Below are 23,065 nucleotides of genomic sequence, written 5' to 3'. Positions count from 1 at the left end.
CTGGATTAGCCTCCAAGACCCCCCTTTTGATTTCTTGATCGGATAAACCGAAGTATTCCATGATGACTCTGATGTCACTAAGATGCCCTGCTCCATCATAGCCTAAATTTTCTTAAAAATCCCTTCATCTGCCTCTCTGGATATGGGATCTTGTCGGGTTTTTGGGAGAATTGCTCCTGGTTTCAGTTTAACTTTTTACTTCTCCTACCCATTTCAAGGCCTTTCATAGGCCTACGTCATAGGGGCATGAGGTCCACACTGAGACAGGCACCTGGGCCATGTCACCATGAAAATATTCAGGACGGTTTTGTGCCAACATCATTCTTTGAGGTACTTCACTTTTAATGATTTTCAGGTGAGGCCCACTTCCACCATTGTCTCTCCCATATCTGCTTGTTCTTCAAACAGATTGTCATCAGTGACGTCAGTCAATCGATATCCTTCTTCAATGTCAATCACTGCGCTCCATTGTTGGTCCTTGTCATCATATAAATCAATCAAGGCCACCCTCCCTCGTATTGCAGCTGTGTGTATCATCAAGGGAAATACTTGTCCCTTTTCCTCATGCATCTGTATTCTTGGCCTGAATAGGAATTCCTCAGGCGTTCTCATGATTCTGTATACAAGGCCTGGCAATCCTGCCATAGTCACATGCATACCATATGCGAATATTTCTGGATCTAATTGTATACCCCTTGTGGCTGTGTCACACGTATGCTCTGATTATCTTGCATACATTTGAATAGTGCATTCCTGGGGTTGAACATATTATGCCCTCTTCCGTGAACGAGATTGTCATGTTTAACTTCGTCATTAATTCTCTACCCAAAATGTTTACTGGGGTCTGACGTGAATATAACAAAGGCACATTCATTTCACATTCTCCCGTAGAGACTGGAAGTGCATTTGTGAAGGGAACATGACTTGTAGCTCCTATTTATGGCTTCGCCAGACAAGGAAAACTTGCCTTCACGTATGCACGAGCGTGTTGCGCCCCTGTCAACTAGGAAAGAATATTCTTTATCTCCTATAACAATATCCACCCTGGGTTCCCTGCGAGGGTCTGGTGTCACTGACAGGATACCACACATCAGGATTCCCAGTGAGCTGTCCTAATCCATATACAATTTCGGCCCACTGTGTGCTGGTGGATTTCCCCCATTCCCATTGTTACTTCCCATTCCATGGTTCGTGGTCTGCCCTGTGCTCATCATCTGCGATAGTTGCAGCGGTGCCTGTTGGGATTGTCCTTGTGGAAAATTCCCCATGCTCTGAGGTTGCATGCCTTGTTGCGCTCCTGGCGCTTGTTGTTGCACCGTGTGATTCTGTGCAATACCCTGCTGTAAAACTGCAGGTGGATTTGCCATGCCTGCTCCTATTCCTTGGCCGTTCTGCATCATGCCTTGGTTTCTGCATGTGCGATCTAAGTGCCCTGTCATTCCACACAACCAACATACTGGCGGTAGTCAGATCATTTGCCTGTTTGACATATCTTGATTACCATTTTGCATATTTTGAAAACCTCCTTGATTATTTTGGAAACCTCCCTGATTGCTCTGCCATCCTCTTCCTCTAAATCCTCTTCCCCGTGGGTAAAACCCCGTATTCCCCTGATTATTCTGCTGTGGATTAGTCACCTGCTGCATGCTTGATTCAGCTGTGCTAGTTATCATGGCTCCCTCAAGAGCATATTTTGACAATTTCTTCTGCACCAATTTCGCTTCCTCACCCTTATGTGCAGCTTCCTTTTTGCAATTCTTTTCTTGCAGCAATCTGCAATAGTGCGCGATGGTCAGCTGTATTTTAGGCCAAGGCTTGGCCTCAATTCCTACCAATTTCTTGAGCTGTTTCTGTACCGGCTCTGGCAGCCCTTGGCATAATATATGGTAGAACACAGGTATAGATTTTGTCCAAGATTCATGAGTCTCGAGTACCCATGCGTCTTGAAAATTCTGTTTATAAATTAACAGATCCTCAGACTCCTTCATTTTTCGTGTCATTATAGCTCCCATATCGGAAGTGTCTGGGTATAGCACTCTTAGCGCTTTCCATACTGAGGCTCTACAATTTTTAAATGAAGCTCCGTCAGGTGCAGTATTAATTGTGGTTACACCAGGGTAGCCTGCTCGTGCCCACACTTTGCCTGCTCTCTCACCAAATATGGTGATTAGGAGACCCTTAATGTCCCCTATACCTAATGTGTTTCCCCCTGTCATCTTTTCTAACTCGTGTATCCACTTTCCGGCTCCCGATGTCAACATTGGAAGCTTGTTTTTCAAATTTTCTCGATCCATGTGTGGCCATGGAATATATTGTGGTCTTACTCCCCCTTTCTCGAGTAACGAAAATTGGGATGTATAGTTCCCTCTCTCTTCCCTCATGGTTCTTCTATCTATGCCAGGGGTAATATTCCCGCATTGCCATCTGCCTGGCAATGTCCTGAGCCTGTCCATGTAGGGCGGTGAAGACACCCCACTCTAGACATGAGATACTTCTTCATGTAGGTCAGACTGCGTGGCTGACTCTGATGCCCTCGGTGCAGACTCGCTAGTGTCTGACCATCTTATTCCTTTCTCTCTTGGAAGTCGTCCTTTGCTCCGTCTCACTTCCTCATTTTCCTCACGCTCCTCCCTTTCCGAATCAGACATTGTCTGTCCCCAATTCATGCAACTTCTTGTATCTTCTTGGTTCCTACTTATTTCTAATCTATCCAGGGATAGTTGCCTATTCCCACTAGTTTGGGTGACATCCTCAGTGTTGTAGAGCTGGGTGCTCTCCAGGTTCTCATCTTCCCCCTCCCCTAGGGTTGTTTGTTCTAACCCCATTTCATCATATATTCTATCGATCGCTTATCTGAGGCTTCTGGTGTCGAAGTCATCTTCCATATTTGCCATAGACGTGCCTGGTACTGAATCGTACGCAGGAAAGAATTCTTCAATGTCTTCCCAGTCTACTACTGGAGCAGGTTTTCTAACCTCTCTCCCCAGATATTCAAGATTGCGTGCTCTCTGTCTCTGCTTACTTTCTATGTCTTCATCGAATTCTCTGCGCTTCCTCGCCTCTTCTCTTACTCTTTCTTCTTCCTTTTCCTTTGCATTTCTTTGTTCATCTGCCCTTCGATTTTCCTCATCTCTTCGTCTCTTTATTCTTTTCTCTCGTATCCTTTGCTCTTCCTCTGACCTTTGCTGTTCCTGTCTGTCATGATCACTTGCTGCTCTTTGTTTGCGATCAAGCTGTCTTTCTTGCTCTTCGCGATATAGCTGTTCTCGCCTTTGTCTGTCTTTCTTTCTTATTCTTTTGTCTCTTAACTCCTTCTCTTTCCCTTTTCTCTGTACATCATCTAACCTCTCCTTTTGTTTCAGGTCATCAATGCCTTTGCCATCAAGTTTCAACAAAATTTGTCCTCCCATCCATTCACTTTTTTGTGAATGCTAGCTCATCAGTTCTATCTTCGTTTCCCTTCCATCTCTTCCCTTCTCTCTCTTTGTCGAGAGATGCGCTTGTCTGTGCTTGATCCCTTCTCTCGTCAACGCGTCTCCCCTTGTCCTGTGGGACTGTAGAGGTACTATTCTTATCCTTATCTTTCCCTTGATTTTCATCACTATTTTGCGTAGGTGACTCATATGCCGGATTGCTGTACCCAGTGGCTGCTTTAAGCTCTCTCAGCGGGTATAATCCCTCGTCCTTACTTTCTTCACCCTTTGTTTCGGATGGGGCAGGTAGTGCGGTGGGCGTCTCAGCCCCCTTTTAGCAAATATTAAGTATCCAATCTATTGGTGGCTCCTCTTCCTTTCCCTGTTCATACATTTTCCAAAGTTCTAGAACAGCGAGGCGTTTGTCTAACTATTTGCCCGTGTATGTGGCATGCAAATATGTCGTCATGTGTTGCAAGACAGCTTTAGATAAGGACCCACCCTGTGGCCATGGCCTAAACATCTTGTGGGCAGTTCCTTTAACCCACTCTGTACTGTATTTCTTCAGTTTGGGTGTGTGTTTTGGCAACTGTTTGCACAAGTGTGTCATTGGTGTCATGTCTTCCATACTTAAATCTGTTCCCTTTTCTCTTCTATAACACTTGTCAACACTTTCGCGTGGCTTAAACAGTTCCAACAATGTGAGTGAGCACCAAACACAGCAAGCTCCAATCCAAATTTATCACAAAATGTTATAGCTTCTAATTTACTCAAAAAACATCAATTCATATGCGATATTATCTCAGCTATTCAATCGTGTAAAATTTAAATCAGTTTTCTCAAAGGAATTTTTCGATGTATGACGTCACAACAAAACACATGTAAGACAGATGCTTAACAGACTAGACGAACACCAGCTGTTCACAGATATCTCTGCCTCTAATCATTACCCCTTCATGGGGTCTAAACATACCCCTTTCACGATTTCTTTAACCGTTGTGGTAGTCTAATCGTTCCTCCTTTAGCTGGGACTCTGGGTACACGTTTCTTCTAGCCGCTTCTTTTAAAAGCATAGGAATAAGGCGAATCCTCTCACTTCTCGGGTGTCCTCCCAGGTAACCTTTATTTACTTAATTATTCTTGAGTCATTATTCCCTTATATATGTACATTCTTCTCTACTTCTAACTATATTTTGTTTGTAAGGCATGCACTTTTGCCAAAACATTCAATCTTTTTCACTCACCGTTCGTATGGTTCCTCTTTGACCCTCGGGATCACCGCCTTTGTTACCGCCTTCTTTGAATTTTCATCCGCTCAGCTGGCCGTAGTAATGGGAAGGGATAGCGTGGGGAACACGGGACCCTTCAGGCCATGGTCTGCAGTTGTTCTTACACTACCACTGTCTACGGGAGCTTTACAGTCTGCTAGGCCAAATGGCAAAGGACTCGAGAGTTACTTTATGCGACGGTAAATGGGTATCTTATTCTAATCAATAATTAATAATCGATAAACCATCAATCTCTGCTACCAAGTGTACTCCGGAGACCCCGGCCGGCCCATAGAGCCAAAGTTTACTCCGAAAGTACTTTAAGACGAGATAGCTGCACCCTTGAGATGGATGGGGGTGCAGATTTATTACTCCAACACCAATGGTAATGAGGCCCATTGTCTGTGGGTGGGATGGGGGCTTCCATTTCACGGAGAATGGAGAATAATTCTTTAGTATTGGAATTGGCCTTTGAGATTCTGTCGTTGAACGTATTCTTTTTTGTACTAATTATTTATTTTTTGTACATGTTGGCAAAATTAGTTAGTTTGGCTTTGCTCTCGTTCGTAGGAGAGTGACGCCAGGTGGCTTGGAATTTTCTTTTTTGGAGTCTTAATTCTTCAAGGAGTGGTGTAAACCAAGCATTAAGGTGTGATTTCTGCCTGCTTTTGCAGAGTTTGACAGGTGCAATGGTGTCCAGGGCATTGGTCATGGAGTTGTTAAAGACGTCCACTAGGATGTTAGGGTCTGTGTTGCTGGTGAGGGCATTGATAGAGGGGAGGAGGTGAGGTAGTAGTATTTCTGCTGTGATATCCTTCTTGCTTTTGCTTGGGGGTGGGGGTGCCATGGCAATGGTTTTAGGACTATGACGTTCTAGGGAGGAGGAGAAGCTAATTAGATGGTGGTCCGTCCATGATTGCGGGGCAATATTGGTAATTGAGATATTACAGTTCAAATCGGCCACCCATTCAAGGATCCTTCCTTTGATACAGGTGAGGGTAAGAACTTTTTGTGTGAGACCATGGTCCGCCAATATGGCTGCTACTGATTGGGCATGTTTATTTTCAAGGTCATCAAAGCCCAGATTGAAATCTCCCATCACTAGGATCTGTGAGGAGTCTTTCAAGTTGTTAGCCAGGCGGCTAGATAAGTCCTCCTCGAATGTTCCCAATGGACAAGGGGGTCTATTTACCAGATGAATAGTTAACGTCCGGTTGCTGGATATGGAAAGTTTGGCTGTAAGTACTTCACATGATTGGTATGAAGGTGGAGTAGCAAATCTAATGGCAAGGTTGGTTTTGGATATAATAGCTAGTCTGCCACCTCTGGCATTAGGTCTGTCTGCTCTAAGTATATGGTAACTATCTGGTATAGCTAGCATGAGGGCAGGGCATGCTGCTTCATGAAGCCAGGATTTGGTTATTGCTAGAATATCCTGATTCCCAATGGATAGAGTATCTGCAATTTCGGTGGCATATGCCATGAGGGATCTGGCATTAATAAGAGCTCCAGATAAAGTCATGGTGCTGCTTGGTTTGAGGGGGTGAGAGTATTTAATTTTGGGTGTGTTAATTCTCGTGTGAGTTTTAGTAGAAGGGGCATGCACAGAGTTGTGGTTGTTATATCTAGCCTCCTGCTCTGGCCTAGGTGTTGGTTCCTGAGCTCGAGTGGTGACATTAGGTTTAGTGTGGGGTTTTGGGTAGACTTAGTGTTAGTCTTAGGCTCATAGAGACGGGGCAGTCTAGATCTAAGTCTGCTGTTTCTATTCAGTGGTGGGCATGATGAGATATTAATAAGGGCCATTATGGAGTAGAGGCAAAGTGAGAATAGGATAAGCTGGTTCAGCTGGGCCTTACTTATGTTCATGGTTTCGTCAGGTCAGTCTGTTTAGGTAAGTTGCAGTAGATAGAGGGTGATCCTGATAGTCAGTGAGAATGGATAAGATTAGGATAATGACATTTAGGCTAGTTCAGCATTTATGGGGCAATTCAAAGGTAGGCTAATCCAGCATAAGTAGGGCCTTTCACAGATAGGCTAGTCCAGCATATGTCGGCAATTAAAAAAATAGGCTAGTCCCTCATATGCAGGCAGTTCACAGTTAGGCTGATTCGATATAGATAGGGCAGTTCATAGGTAGGCTAGTCCGTCATATGCATGCAGTTCACAAATGGGCTAGTTCAATATAATTAAGGCAATTCACAAATAGGCTAGTCCCTTATATGCAGGCAGTTCACAAATGGGCTAGTTCAATATAATTAAGGCAATTCACAACTAGGCTAGTCCCTTATATGCAGGCAGTTCACAAATGGGCTAGTTCAATATAATTAAGGCAATTCACAAATTAGCTAGTCTCCTATATGCAGGCAGATCACAAATGGGCTAGTTCAATATAATTAAGGCAATTCACAAATAGGCTAGTCCCTCATATGCAGGCAGTTCACATGCGTGGCGTTTTTGATAAAAGTTTTCTAGCTGCATCGAGGCCTGTTCTGGGATGGGTTCTAGTGTCGGTTATTGGTAGGCAAGCAACTTCAATAGGATGATCAGTACAAACATAGTGAGTCCCTAGGGGGCAACATGTATTACTGTATTGAGAGTATCTACACAATGCTAACTAGTGCAGACCTTGGTAGTGCAGTCTGTACAGCAAAGTAAGGAGAGTTGGTAAGTACCGGAGCAGTATCACACATTAAACTTTCAAGGCTCAAAGCACTACAGTAGCAGAACACTGCCAGTCTTTAGTAACTAGCTAGGTAAGTAAACCAGCCTAGGGGGAAGCATTCACAGTACAATCAAACGAGTACATGATGGGATAGTAATTGGAGTCACTAGCCCGAGCGTTTACATATGCAGTATTGGAGTGAAATACTTTTCATTGGATATTATAAGTGGTGCATACATAGGACTATTAGCAGAAATTTGTAAAATCCAGTCGGGTGCTGTGACATTCGTAGTTGCTAAGGAGGTCTTGCTCTTCTATTGATCCTATACAGCTTTGTGACAGATGATGGCAGAAGTGAGATCAATGTGGGCTGACCAAAAAGTCCCACCATTGAAAGCTGTTAACGTCACCAAGAAGGCTAAGCTCCCCATCAAGGCAACCTAAGGTTCTGCTAGCTTTGATTTACATAGCATTGCAGATGTAAGTATTCGAGCTGGTGGCCGAGCTCCTATCTCCACTGGCCTGAGGGTCTAGCTCCCCAGTAGAACCTATTTGCTTATAGGGGCTAAATCACATCTAGAAGTGAGGTATGGCATGCACTTTGGAGCTTGGCTCGTAAATGGTGATTTCCGGGGTGTAGTTGAAGTGCTACTCTTCATACACAGGAAAGACACCCATGTGGTACAGGAAGGAACCCGATAGCACAGCTTGAGTGCACACTTATTTAACCTAGACATGCAGGAAGATAAAGAGTTATAGGAGAGAGAACGAGGGGAGAAGGGTTTTTGATGTACTCAGCCTAGGCCAGTACACATGCCACAAAGTAGAGCCCACAGAGCTCCTCCACTCATCCCAAATTTGCCATCACCCAACGTAATGATCCCTCCCTCTGATCTGCTTTTCACCAAATCATTTCCCTAAAAGGCAGAATCAGAACAGCTCCCACTTCGCAGAGGAAAAGGGGCTTTTATACTGGGCACAAAATAATGTAAAAGGTGTATGACAGACCCAAAACCAATTGTTAGTTCACCTTTCATTTAGGAGACGGGTATTCGAAGTGGCACATTCACACCTGGCTGCAGGTCACAATTAGGTTCACCAAACCCCAGGTTATTGTACTATGTAGCTTTTTAGCGACCTGGTATTTATCAGCAGGTGAGAAACATTCTGTGAGGAATGTACAATGGGCCAGAAAACCATATGCTTATGCATAGATGTTGGCCAAGCCCTTTTTGAAAGCCAGAATATTATTGATTTCCATTTCTCCCAGTTAGGTATAGATAGGCTGTGAATAGATGCATTTTGGTAATCAGGAACCATGCCATCTGTCACCATGAGGTGTTCTCCCTTCGTAATGATACTCCTCAACATCAACACATTATCAGGCATTTAGATTCCCATTATTCCTAGGTGGGTTTCCCCAAGAATTCCTCATGGATGAAGACTCCATATTCATGTCTAAATTAATGACACTGTTAGCACCTGCAAAGGAGCCAAACCAAGAAACAATGATTAAATGACCACCGGGCCCTGTTGAGGAATTTCTATGTAAGGGGTCAAGTTATTGATACCCCTTCCTAAATCAGAAACCAAACTCCCAGCACAATAGCATGGAGCGTATCAAGTCCCCCAAGTCCTGGGTGCCTCAACTATCAAGGGCAACAGTGTGATCATCAGAAGACTTCACAAGTGCACTACATCAACTTGGTGAAAGCCAAATCCAGAGGATCCCAACCTGATGGCTAGCAGAGAGGTTTACATAGAATCCCAATTGACCACCACTCTGAAGAAAATTATTTTGGAAGACCTGAAGAGTTTCTAAGTGAATGACCTTCAACATTATGTGTCACACTTCAAGGGTGTGTTTGTAGACAGACCACGGAGAGTCAGGGATTTTGCTCATCTTATCGAAACACTACTGGGAATATCCATTCCGATCATCTCTATTAGTTTCCAGAAAAATGGAAGTTAAGTGCCTGGCAGAGATTGCTTGGTAAGAGTGGTCAACTGACAGAAAACAATAATTGCAGGCCTGTGAGAAAGCACAGGCCAGTGGGAATGAATAGAGGCTGATGGCTCTTGGGGTGGGGGTTAAGGCCAGGACACATAAGGGCCCTGATCACCAATATCAGTGACTGAGGGGTTTAGCAAGGGAGGGAGAGGGGGAAGGAGGATGTGGAAAGGAAAGTCATGAGAAGCCTCTGGAATATGAGGAGATCCAGCTCAAGATGGAGAGGAAGAGGGAGGCTGTTCCAGAGGAGGAAGTCAGACGAGGAAAGAGATTGGCCACCAGCTCGCTGTTTAGAGAAGCACTTAACAGGCAGCAATTTGACGCAGGAGGAGCATAAAGATCTGGACGGAGAGTATTTGGTGAGAGCAAGTTGTCGATCGCATTGTCCCTGGCCCCAGGCAGCCTTATGGATGATGCAGAGGGGTTTGAATTTGATCCTTGCAGCAACCGGGAGCCAGTGGAGAGATTTTAGGGCTGGAGAGATGCGGCACCTGGAATTGCGGCCAAGGATAAGTCTTGCAGCCCTATTCTAGATGAGCTCAAGGGGACGGAGGGAGTTAGAGGGCAGATAAAGGAAGAGGCTGTTGCTGTAATCCAGCCTAGAGAGTACCAGAGCACTACAGACATTGAGCTTCAGAGGGAAAGTGAGGAAAGGAAGGATTCCTTCGAGGAAGTGGAGTTAAAAGTGGGACTTCTTGGCAAGGACCTGGATGTGAGGGAGGAAGGAAAGAGAGAAGTCGAAGATGACACCAAGGTTTCTAGCTTCAGATGAAGGAGAAGGATCATAGCCCATAGAGGGTGGCCAGAGAGAAAGGAAGAAAGAGACCAGTCACCTATATCTCTATGATTGACCTAACAAAAGGCTACTGGTAGACCTGTGGGGCTGTTCTATTTTATGGTGTTGCTATTTGTATTCCAAGGAGCCCCAACCACATTTCGACTCATGTTGGATTGCATTTTACAGCCTCACAGGAATACGCATGTGACTACCTAGATGCAGGGCTGTCACGAGTGGGGGTAGAGTGGGGGGGACTGCCCTGGGCGTCACATTTGCAGCGGCCTCACAGCACCCTCTCCTGGGAAGAAGTCAGCCCAGTCCACCCGTGTCCTTCATTCACACAAGGACTGTGTTGTCTGCTCTCTGCCCTTGCAATGATTTTGCTGTTTGTTGCAAAGACGTTTGGCTCTGCAACAAACAGCAAAATAATGAGAGACAGCAGGGCTCAGAAGTGAGCTCCGCTGCCTCCCGTTATTCAGATGGCAACGTAGACATGCTGAATGACAAGAGAGGACTCCTCTCTTGTCAGTCAGTGTATTCACGTTTCTCAGCGTGAACATGCTGACTGATAGGAGAGTTCTCTCCTGTCAGGCAGCATGTCTACGTGTCAGAGTGAAGGGTGGGCCATCCGGTCCTCCCTTGGCTGTGTGTGGGCTTTTGAAGGGTGCATGGAGGTAACGTGTTTTTTCATTTTAAATTAAATGTGCATAAATGTGTATTGAAATTAAATAAGTAGGAATATGTGTATGAATGCATGCGTGCATGTTGGTGTTTATGTTTACGTCAATGCTGTGTTTCATTTTATGTAGGCGTGCATGCAAGGAGTCGCGTGACTGGTGGATGAATGCATGGGTGAAAGTGCTGTACGTGAGTGTGTGTGCCAGCCGCCAACCCATACATTTAGCAGCCGTGCGGGCCACTTAATTAAGGAGTGGGATCATGGCATCAGATGTGCACCTAGGCTAACATTTCAGGGGCGTGGGCTGGGACTAACACTTCAAATGTTGGGGAGGCGCTAACTTCAGAGACTGTGGGGGAAGGGCAAACTTACTTGTGTGGGGGCATCTGACATCTTTCCACATTCGAGTTAGATTATTCTGGTGGAGCTTCGATGTTACAAGCAGCTAACTCTCTCCTTCATTTCTGAAACGTCACACTTAAGGACTGCTGTGAGAATGAGATGTCTCATGTCACCACCTCCCTTCTAATCACTCCCCACTGGGATGCAAATGCTACCCCCACATCACAATTTCAATTACCTAAAAAGTATGCATATGAAGGCAGGTGCTAACAGTGAAATGCTTTATGTTAGTAATTGCAGGGCCTTTGCTAACAGCAAAGCCCAGTCCCCGTTTAACATCTGTGTTCTGTTCTGTCTGGCCACAGATCTTTTGGTCAGCACTCCAGGTGCTGGATGATAGTTGTGAAAGCGGAAAGTGAGTGGGGCCAATGCACCGATTGTGCTGTCACTCACTCCACTGAGAGATGGTGCTTGGGTCTTTCAGCTTTTACAGTTGAACTGGGCCCCCAAGCAGCTGCCCCCATGTTGGCAGTCTTATGACAAAGAAACCTACTGAAAATCGACAGTTTTTAAGCAACTTGCTGCATTATTTCGACTTAATTATTGATTTAAGCACTCCACAGGTGCCTTGGCCTATTTTTCAGTCTGTAAGGCAAGGGGGCCCCAAACATCAAAAAGAAATGCCCCCCAACCAGCCCTGATGCATCTTCAGCCAGCCATGCTCCCACTTCCCTCCCAATTCCCTGAGCTCATCTAGGAAGCTGAATAGCTATTTCACCTTCCCTTTGGCCACTAGTATTACCTTTCACCCCAATTCAGAGGTTGTTTACTTTCAAAATGCTATGCTAATTTCTGGAGAGATGGACCATCTAAAAGCTGAGACCAGAAGTTAAGACTTTGGCTTTCTCAAAAGGAGTCTGTTATTGCAAGGATAGGCTTTTGTGCTCTGCATGTTTGATGCTTCTGCCGCTCCTTAACGGGTGCTACGGGCTGCCGACACATCAAAAGAGGCCTTCTGTCTCGAAGTGGGTGGGCTTCAGCCCTCCCTAGCCAGGGGCTGGTGCTACCCATGCAGCTGATCGAGTCAACAAGGTCCAACATTTCAGGAGGGGGCTAGAGCCCGATCTGCTCAATGTTGTTGCGCCACTGGATGGCATTCTTTTTGTTTGGGTTATTAGGTGTGCCACCAATAAGCCGAAACTATTGCTTTAGCGAACAGACAGTGGTGGAAATAGACTTTTTATACTGGGGCATCCCTCCTACCGCAGTGAAAGGGGCAGGGTTCAGTGACAGAGGGATTAGGAGGGTGTAGCGCTGGTATTTTAGTCATCCACATGAACATTTGCCTGTTCCCCTCAGAGGATTTATCGTCAGAAAAGTAAAAGATCTACACCCCTTTTAATACTAAAAAATGCACATCAATATTTCCAGTACAGTGCAACATTGACAAGGGATTTCATAGGGCACCTGCTCAGACCGTCAAGTGGTCTTGTGGGGAAGTGTCTCACTTCAGAACCTAGCGACCACGGTTACAATCCCTTCCCAGCATAGTTTAAAGCATGACCACACCACAGCATTCTAAAATAAACTGCACATAGATTTCCCAGGAGTGTGGAGCTGGATCTGACATCGAGTGAGTCATTTTTTGCCAGATCCCGGGTCTTGGAAAATCTGTTCCAATGACAGCATTGAGTACAGATAGGGAGAAATAGCATTTGAGGAGGGACACAAAGCTTGTAGATGTTGTTTAGTTATTTGCCCACCCATTGACTTGTCATGGCCATGCTAATCTCTATGGCTATTTGCACCCAGTTCCTGCCCTCCCCACCCAAAACATTTCCTCATTGGAACTCTTTGAGCTAGATTTACTCAAGCCTTGCCATCAAACGTTGCCCTCAAAGTGCTTGCGAGTGTTTTCTCAAAGGAGTATTCTGAGAGTTAATGACTTAATTGGAGTTGTAAACACGGTACTGATGTAATAAAAATGCCTTGACAAGGTCTGCCTTCAGCCACTCAATTTAAAAGTACCCTGCGTGTCTTTCACTGAAGTCCTGTTAAAAACAAACATTGGCAAAGTCAACAGTTTTGGCTTGTGCATATGTATTAGGAATTTGCCAGCCATTGCTATTAGATTCTCAAGTACTCAAACCATTTTGCAACTGCTACCATCAACGGCCAGTTAATACCAATACAGCAGTACCTTTCCCATGCCTACACGAAAGCCCAAAATGTTAGCAGTGTCAATGCTTGTTTTGCTTTATCCTTGATGCCCAGGACTATGCATCAAGGTTAAAGCAAACATACTAATTGTTTAAAATGGCCCACATTGAATTTAGGCCATTCCAGCCAGTAATAACACGTTTGGTGCACAGTCAGCCTTTAACTTATGGTTCTTTAGTCACGTGCATGTAATGGATGGGTTCATAGAATAACTCAGAGTCCAAATTATCGAACGAACTTAGGAAGATGGCAAAGGTTGCTGTTTTATTAACAATTATCTAAAACAGGGAGGTTGCAACGTACATCAACGGATGTTCGCATAGCTCTTGACAATTTTCTCATTAAACATAGACTTTATACAAAAAATATGTCAGAGGTGACATCATACTGGGTGGCAAATAAGAAAAACATACAAGCAATTATAATTGGTTAAAGGGTAACATCCAGAGGATCCCAACCTGATGGCTAAGCATTCCTTATGCGGCCCTCTATAATTGGTTGGCACGCTCGTGCCATGTCTGGAACATTCGGTTCACTTAGCAGCACGTAAGCTCAGACCCAGGTGCCAGGAGGTGGACTTGACTTTCCCTCCCCACCCAATTAGCCCAATATCTCTCATCACCCATGCCTTCTGCCATGAAGATTGTCTTTGAACTTGGCCTCGCAAAGTATCCTTGTCTGTAGGAATATATGGGAGTACAGGCTCTCACTATCGTTGTTCTAGGACTCCAAGCTCAACTCTATTTCCATCCTCGGCTCACGTGACAGGAGACCATGATTTGGTCCATTCTGCAGCATTTAATTGTCTTTTATGAATAAAACTTGCCACTCTTGCTGTTCTTTCTTTGCCTCTTAATAAGGGATGATTCATCCTTTAAACATTCACTGCTTTCAAGAATAGATAACTGACCTTGGCTGCTTCAGTTTTGATACCAGGCCAGACAGCCTCGCCAGGCGCTTCCATGATCTCAGCTTATTTTTGCTACGACATAATTCTCTGCCTTTCCTCTCCATGAGTCTGGGTTTACTAAATTGATGATACCGATGTCCAGTTCCTATTCAATAGCGGCCTCGCCTGCATTCTATTCACTACGTATAGCCAGCTTCTATGATGACTTAGTCTACTTGGGTTTCAGCATCTGTACAATTATTGAACGGTTGATTTTCTACAGCACTTCGCAGACGTGCAATCTTTTTTCCACGCACAAAGGTTTACTTGATTTCTATCTTCATCATCAGTTTCTGTAAGATCCATGCATTCTCTTCAGTATTCTCAGGGCGTCATGCTCGTCTCTTGTGACGTCACTAGCTTCTCTCTTTTGCTTCTTTTCATATTCCCTCAGATTGTCGACGCTTTAGGGATACATTCGATAGGCTATTCTCAGTGGATTCCCTTTTTTGAATATTCGCTGTAGTACTGGCACAACTGCTGGTGTCAAACATGGCATAGTCTCAGACTTCAAACTTATCAGAGGTAGGGAGCAGGATTTACTGCTGAGGAATGCAGTTTCTCCTCTACATTACCCCCTCTGGACGAGTGCTCGACCACCTCTTCAATAGTTTCCACATCTTGATATTTTCTCTTGAAGAAGTGCTTTTTTGGAGTCCAGATCTTCATCACCCCCCTCAAGGTGCTGACTGATTTAACATGCTCATCTACACTCCAGGTCATGTACATGCACTGTCCATTTGGAATACAATAGAACCATCGTCCCATGTATTTCATATTATCCTTTGGATGCAGGAACTTTGTTCCTTAGGGTGCTACAATGCTGGTCTCCATGTATTTTCTGACATCTTTATTTGTCAATTCCTTGGGTCCAAACCCAGATTCGACATCAATCATGATCTTCATTCCTACCGCCTTCTTTGCTGTTTTCTTGCATCGGGCGATCACTATTCTGATCACACAGAATCCAAACATCACCATCACCAATATTTCTCCAAGAAGCTTGAATATGTTTGCCAACCACTGCGGAATCCATGAGAATCCGGAAGCAAACCAACTGTCATCCGTAATGTCCTCTTTCTCGTCTTCCATCTTATTGTGCAGATTTGTTAACAACGTTATGGCCTCTGTCAAGTTCCCATTCTCGTCATCATGAGAATGAATAAATGTGCAACATGAAGGCCCGAATTTTGGCTCAAACTCCTCCTTCCATCGCTGTGATCATGTCAAGGACATATCTGTTTTGCAGGTCATTAGTCGTATGGACCTCAGGTCTTCCTTGATAGCTTTGAATCCCTTTATGGTGCTATTGATTTTCTCCCGGAGCTCCTATCTCGAAATCTGAAACCACTTGGCATTGGCTATCTTTTGTATCCCAGGCCTTAATATTGAGGCCGTTTTACTGAACAACCTATGTTCATAAGGAATGGCATCATTTGCTTCTATTGATTTAGCTGAGAAGTAATTCTCTCCTTTGGTGCGATTGAGAAACTCAAGCGATCTTCTTTTTCCCAAATGGGCATCTGCTTTTGGAAATTCTCCAATGTTCTGGTCACTCTGAGGAATCACTAATGCTGGAACATGAATGAACACCAAGGAGCATACTCTACCCCAATCCTTGGCCAGCTTCATGTAGGCCCTAGACACACAAGCCCAATATCGATCCATCAGGACGGCTGTCCCTTGTCCCACCCTGGAAACATCAACCGTAGTTCAGCAGTCCTTGTTGTCTACCATATGATTCTTTCAGTGTCTTCAGAAATACAATGTTGCATTATGAAATGGGATTACAGCATGGGGCCTGATTAATCTTCTACCCATGTCAGTAGTTTGGCATATTTAGCCTATGACTTCAAACACCCATCGTTCACCGTATGTTCCTCTTGTACATATTCTGGATTCAGAAGATGAACTGCACAGGACATCAATCCGTCTTCCCATCCCTTCTTGATTTCACTGGTTCATAGACTAAGACTTGAGTTCGCTCCCAACATCCAGGTGATCCAGCTATTTCTGTCACTTCAGGGCAATTAATTTTCTTCATCTCTTCAATGACCACCTCATGCTGTCCTGTTGCAGGATACACAAGCATATTACTCTTCCATCCAGGTTCTTTTTTTCATCTGTGTGGTCTTAATATAGTCATCCTGGTATGCAAATGACCATTTCGATCTCCATCGTAAAGTGGCACAACTTCCTTGAAATTGTCCTCTGGTCCTACATGCTGCAAGATGGCTAAGGCACCTAGCATCATGCTCTGTAACTTCTCTGGCGATGAAAGTTTGCACTGTATTCATGGCATAGGGTATGAGAGAGCAGACGTAGCAACTCTTCATAGATGTCTTTTCTCCCACTTTTCTCATGTGCTCGTACCACATGTTATTCCCTAAGTGTGCTGCATTATCTAGATAGGTATTTATCCCTTCACAATTTTCCTCTGCATCTCTCTTGTGTCTCCCAAAGGTTGTGTAATAATCATGAAGAAAATCAAAAGTAGTTTTCATAGTAGGGAGATCCATAGAGCTCCATAGAGACCTCTCCTTAAGCGGAAGTACTAACATGATAGAGACTGCGAAAGATGAGGAACAGAAAGCCATAGACAAAGAGAACAATCATACAAGCATATATTATGCATAAGAACATAGGCATCCATCTCTTGCGCCATCCTTCTACTCATTGCACGTGTTCTTTGCCTTGAACCGTGCCACTTTCCTCTTTAATCCTTTTTATTACAATCATCAAAATTCTTTATACTTGTAACTGCAAAATCTGCTCGATGATGGCAATAAGGAGCCTCCTTATCACTGGGCCATTTCTGTTGATCCTGTAAGAAAGTGCGAACATCAACGTTTCTTCTCACAAGAGCCGGGTAAGTAAGCTTGAAGTATAAACGCAAAGACAGCAAGCACAAGCCGATGAACGTCACTATCAGTAGGTACCATATGATTAACTGTTTAGTACAGGTATTCTTCACAAATTAAATCTGGATACTGATCTTGTTTCCAATTTCTAATCAAGAACTGGCATTTAGGCATAACTCTGATGCTTCAATGTGTATTTCTAAAAGTTCATTTTCAAACTACTGGAATTCTCTGCATGTCTTTTCACTCTCTGCTAAAATAGCTATAAGGAGTGTCCACTTGAATTCCAGTCCAATAGAAATCTATATTAACCACTGGTCGCTTTATCGTCCTTCTTCTTAGTCATCAATCAAGTCTGAACACAATGAAATTCTTCTTCTTGTCCTGCTTCTGGATCAACAACGGTGGCAGGGCGGGTCTCACCTTTATAGGCCTTTACGTCACTCAGGTTGAAGCCAAGCTCTTCTCCCTTGGACCCTCACAGCTGAAGGGGTTATATTCTCAAAACAAAAGGGACAATTAAGACGTGGCTCAAGCCACCTTCAAGTAAAATTCTTAATTAGAACTAGGTCTCCAACATATAACTTAGGTGCCAGTAGTAATTCAATTGGGTTGGTTGTTGAATTGTCTTCTTCTGTGTTCTGAGACCAACCCCCTTTGCGCTTGACTTGATCTGAAATGAAAGAAATGCTAGAGGTCATACATCTCAAATTGTCGTGCATTTCATCACCTAATATTTTTGCTACACCTGGGCATCACTTCTGCTCCTAGATGGAGGTGTAAGGGGCATTCTCATACTCCGCCCTGTCACTAGTTCATGAGGGGTGAGGTGATTGTCTGATCCTGGCTGATTCGGAAGGGCTTATGAGTCTAGGGGTAGGCAATATAGCCAACCCTTCTTCAAAGTCAATTTAATCTTGGCAATCCTTTCTTTAAGGAGGCGGCTGACTCTCCCACGTATTCCGTTGGCTTGCTGGTGATAAGCAGAAGAAAATATATGCTTAATACTCAATAGAAGCCCTATCTGTTCAAATAGCTCATTAAGAAAATGTGGCCCATTGTCGGATCTCATCACTTCACACACACCCATCTCGGGAAAACTTTGTGCACTAAAAGCTTTGTTACACAAGTGGCATCAGGGTGTGCACATGGACCTGCCTCGATCCACCTAGCGAAGGGACACACCACCACTAATAGATACCGATATGCATTACATGTTTGCAGCATATCGACATAGTCGATATGTAAATGCTGAAACTGACCATTTGGTCGAAGTATTACCCATCTAATTGTCCTCAGTATATGCCCAGCATTAAACTTTTGACACACAATGTAGTTTACCATAAATAGTGCAACGTGTTCCAACAAATTCGGAATGAACCAGTCTTTCGCAATCATAGCAGCAAGATTCTGCTTAGTTACATGCGTGGGGTAATGCAGCTGTTCAAGTACGACCTTTAATAATGCTACTGGCATCACTGGCTTTCCAGTGCTGTCTTGTCGCCATAATGATTCTGTGGTGGACAACGAACACCCCCTTTGTTTCCACAATTCCTGCTCTTCCTGTGGTGCACTCCCTTGAATCTCCATTAGTTGAGTTATCAATAATGTATTAAACCCTTCTTGCACTAACATGGTTGCGACTACTTTTTCTTTAATATTCTCAGTATCAAAACTCCAAATATCTGTAGAATATGCAACCCTTTTGGCTTCTTCATTGGCGGCTTCATTCCCGCAAGAGATAAAATCTGTTCGCTTATTATGCGCTGCACATTTAATGACCGCTATGGCCACTGGGAGATGCAGTGCCTTAATAAGCCTATCTAAAAAGGATGCATGCTACACTGCAGTGCCAGCTGCGTGGAGGTAGCCCCTCCTCTTCCAACGTGCTAACCCGGTTGATGTCACATAGGCAGAGTGACTGTACACGTAACTTCCTGACCATCGTGCTACTTATTCTGCTGCTTGTGCTGAAAAGTGAGCCGGTAGCCTTGCACTTGCTATGACTTCAAATTCTCCATTTAATCTATGTCTCACTACTGCAGCGCCTGAATGCCTTTTCCCACTAGTCTGATCAATTTTCGAAGAATCATCAATAAAGAGAATTTCCACTCCTGCTAAAGCATTTTCCTTCACGTGGGGTATATAATCATAAAATTCAAAATAATTAGCACAGTCATGCACATGATCTCCTTCTTCTATTGAAGCCATATAGCTGAGCCATGAACGTGGCAGGATTCACAATTTTACATCTTACAATTTTAATCGTTGGGTTAGAAATCATTATGTCATAAACTGAAGCTCTTTGGGATGTCAATGTACCTTTGGGTTTCTCTATAATGGCAAACAGAGCATGCGCCACTAAGAGAGTCATGGAGCAGCCCATGAAAATACTTCTGGATTTCTCAATCGCGAACACAGCAGCAGTCAATGATTGTTCGCAAGGAAAATGTCTTCTCATAACTGGGTCTAAAATACCACTGTAATATATTAAAGGTGTATATCCCAAATGTAGTTCTCTGTGCAAGCGCTGCTGTCATGACTGTCCAATTTGTGTGCAAAAACAAATAAAATTGCTAAGCACAATTGGAAATTCCTAAAACAGAGTCTGTTCAAATTGTTTTTTCAGCTCCTCAAACCCTTCCTCCATTTCTTCAGTCCATTCTATTTTTACTTTTTCCACCTGTGTTTTCTTTAACTCTTGCAGACGTGGTCTTGTGTACATACTATAATCAAACACAAAGGCTCTGACATAGTTGCATAATCCCAAAAACTGTTGTATCTGTTTCACTGTGATTGGTTTTGATGTTTTCATAATTGCCTCTGCTTTTTCAGGCATCACTTTCTTTCCTTCATGTGAAATCAATTGACCTATGAATAACACCTCTTCTTGACAGTATTGTAACTTCTTCTTGTCTACCTTATATCCCTTGTCTGCTAGAATAGTCATCAACTGAACAGAATCTTGTCTGCACTCATCTTCTGTGGTGCTACAAATTAAAATGCCATCTACATATTGTATCACCACACTCATGAGATCAATGTTACCTAAATCCATCTGTAGGACTTGGTTAGAGATTGATGGGGACTCACATTAGCCTTGGGGCAAACGGGTATGCTTCAGTCGGGTTTGGAGGAACGTAAATGACGTCAAGTCTTGTGAGTCAATGGGATCGAGAAAAATGCATTCTTCAAATAGACCACTGTGAAATATTGAGCTTCCACTGGGATACTACACAGTATCATTGCCCGATTAGGAACTAAAGGAAATGCTGCATCTACAATTTGGTTAATCAGTCTCATATCTTGCCTAAATGTTCCAGACCCTCCTTTGGATTATTTGATCAGGTACACCGCAATATTACACAATGATTCTGATGGCACCAGAATCCCTTGATTCATTAGTGCTGAATTGGTCTGAAAAATACCTTCATCAGCTTCTCGAGACATGGGGTACTGCTTTGCTCGAGGTAAAATCGCTCCTGGCTTAAGCTTTAATTTAACTTCCCCTATCCCCTTCAATTAACCTACATCATAAGGTCCTGTGGTCCAAAGTACGCTTGGCACCTTTTCCAAGTCTTCCTGAAGAAATGCTGGACGTTGCTGCATCATCGCCATTTGCTGCGGAACTTCCCTTTTCTCTATTCTTATCCAGCATGTAATGCTAATGAAGAACACTACTTCACTGTCTGTTTGGTCTTCCCTGAACATGTCGTCATCAGTTATGTCAGTCAATCCGTACCCTTCCTCGAGAGCTATTACTATTCTCCATGGTCTACCCTCATCATCTACACCTTCAAGCATTGTCATTTCCCTTCGTACTATGGCTGCTTCCAATTCTATAGGGATAGTCTTTCCCCCTCTTCGTCCATGGGGATAAGTGGTCTAAACAAAAACTCATCAGGTATCCTTATAATTTTTCCCACTAAGCCAGGAAGCCATGTTAATAGAATGCTCACTCCATATAAAAAATTCTCTGGACCTATTGGAATGCCTCCCAGAGCCACTTGCCCTGTGAACGCCAGCATAAATTCTCTGATGTTTAATTAGAGTATTCCTGGAGTGAAACACACTATTCCTTGATCAGTAAATTAAATTGTCATGTTTAGTTTTCTCATATTGTTGACCGGTGTCTGTCGTGAATATAACAAAGGAACAGACATGTCACACTCTCCAATAGAAGCTGGTAATTCATTGGTAAAAGGAACTCAACTTGTAGCTCCATAGAACTCTTGAGCATTCATAGCAATTCCCGACATTGGATATTTTCCCTCTCTTATACATGAACGAGTTGCTCCAGTGTCTACAAGAAACTAAAAAGATTTGCCTCCTATTGTCACATCGACCCTTGGTTCCTCTTGGGGGTCCTGTGTCACAGATAGTACTGAACACATCAAGTCACCCTGTGAGCTGTCCTATTGTGGGTACAAGCTCATCCCCGTCCCAGTGAAAGGATTCCCTCCTACCACAGTGACACATCCTATCCTGGGTGTAAGTACTTGTCCTGTGTTCGCATACTGCTGTGTCTGCATATGGGCTTGTTGCCACTGCCCTTGTGGTGGATTCATTTGCACTTGTTCTTGCTGTTGCACCTGCTTCACTCATAGCGCTTGTATCTGACACAAAGAATGATCTTGGGCGAACCCTTCTCTAGTCTGTGTGCTATATGGTGGAGGATAAGCTATCCCCCTCTTGAAAATTGGCCATTTTGTACATTCCCTCGGTTCCCACATACGCGCACAATGTGCCTTGTCATCCCACAAGTCCAACATACTGGGGGTGCCCGTCTGACAAGCCCTCCTTGAGTACTCTGGTTCTCATTCTGCATACCTTGAAACCCACCTAGATTATTTTGAAATCCTCCTCCTCTTCCTCTATAGCCTATATCTCTATCCTGTGGCCCAAAACCATATCCACCTTGATCCATCAGGCGCAAATTACTTGCCTGCGATGTACCCATTGCTTCCTGCATTCCCAATCCTTCTCCACTTGTCATTACCGCCCCTTCTTTGGCAAATTTTGTCATTTTATTCTGAACTAATTTAGCTTCCCCAATTTTCCAATTCTCATTTTTCTTCTTATTTTTCTCTTGTAATAACCGACAATGGTGTACTGTTGTCAGCTGTATCTCAGCCCATGCCTTCGCTTCCATTCCCACTTCTTTTTCATCTGTCTTTGTAATGGCTCAGGCAACCCCTGACATAAAATGTGGTAAAATAATGCGACTGTCTTTTCCCACGGCTCGCAAGTTTCAAGTTACCATTTCTCCTGAATATCCTGAATGTAAGCAACAGGGTCTTCATCTTCCTTCATCTTACATGTCATAATTGCACCCATATCTGATGTGTCAGGATACTGTACCCTGAGTACCCTCCAGACATCTGCTCTGCAATTATTAAATGGTGCTCCATCATGCGCTTATTCTCCGCTGTCACACTTGAATATCCCGCTCTTCTCCATATGTCATCAGCTGTTTCCCCAAGAATATATGCCAGGAGACCTTTTATGTCCCCTATGGTCAACGTGTTTCCTCCTGTCATTTCTTCTAATTTGTATATCCATTTCCCAGTGCCTGAAGTCAAACTTGGGAGATTACCCCTTAAATTATCCTTGTCCATCTAAGGCCATGGAATATACTGTGGTCTTGCTCCTTCTTTTTCTAACAAGGGAAACTGAGCATACGTCCTCCGAGAGTCAGATCCTATCATTAGTCTATCCAAGGCAGGGATGATTGTCCATGTTTGTCTCCTTGTAGGTAACAACCTTAACCTGGTCACATATGGTAGTGACTCTCCCTTCTCACTGTACGATCGTCCTCGGGGATGCTCAGGATAACCTATGGGATCTGGCGCCCTATCCTTAGGTTGTTCCAGATCAGTCCA

The sequence above is a fragment of the Ambystoma mexicanum genome, chromosome 5p (genome assembly GCF_040938575.1).
Source record: "Ambystoma mexicanum isolate Mex_15411 chromosome 5p, UKY_AmexF1_1, whole genome shotgun sequence".
NCBI classification, from domain to species: Eukaryota; Metazoa; Chordata; class Amphibia; order Caudata; family Ambystomatidae; genus Ambystoma; species Ambystoma mexicanum.
Note: the sequence above shows the minus strand (reverse complement) of the source record.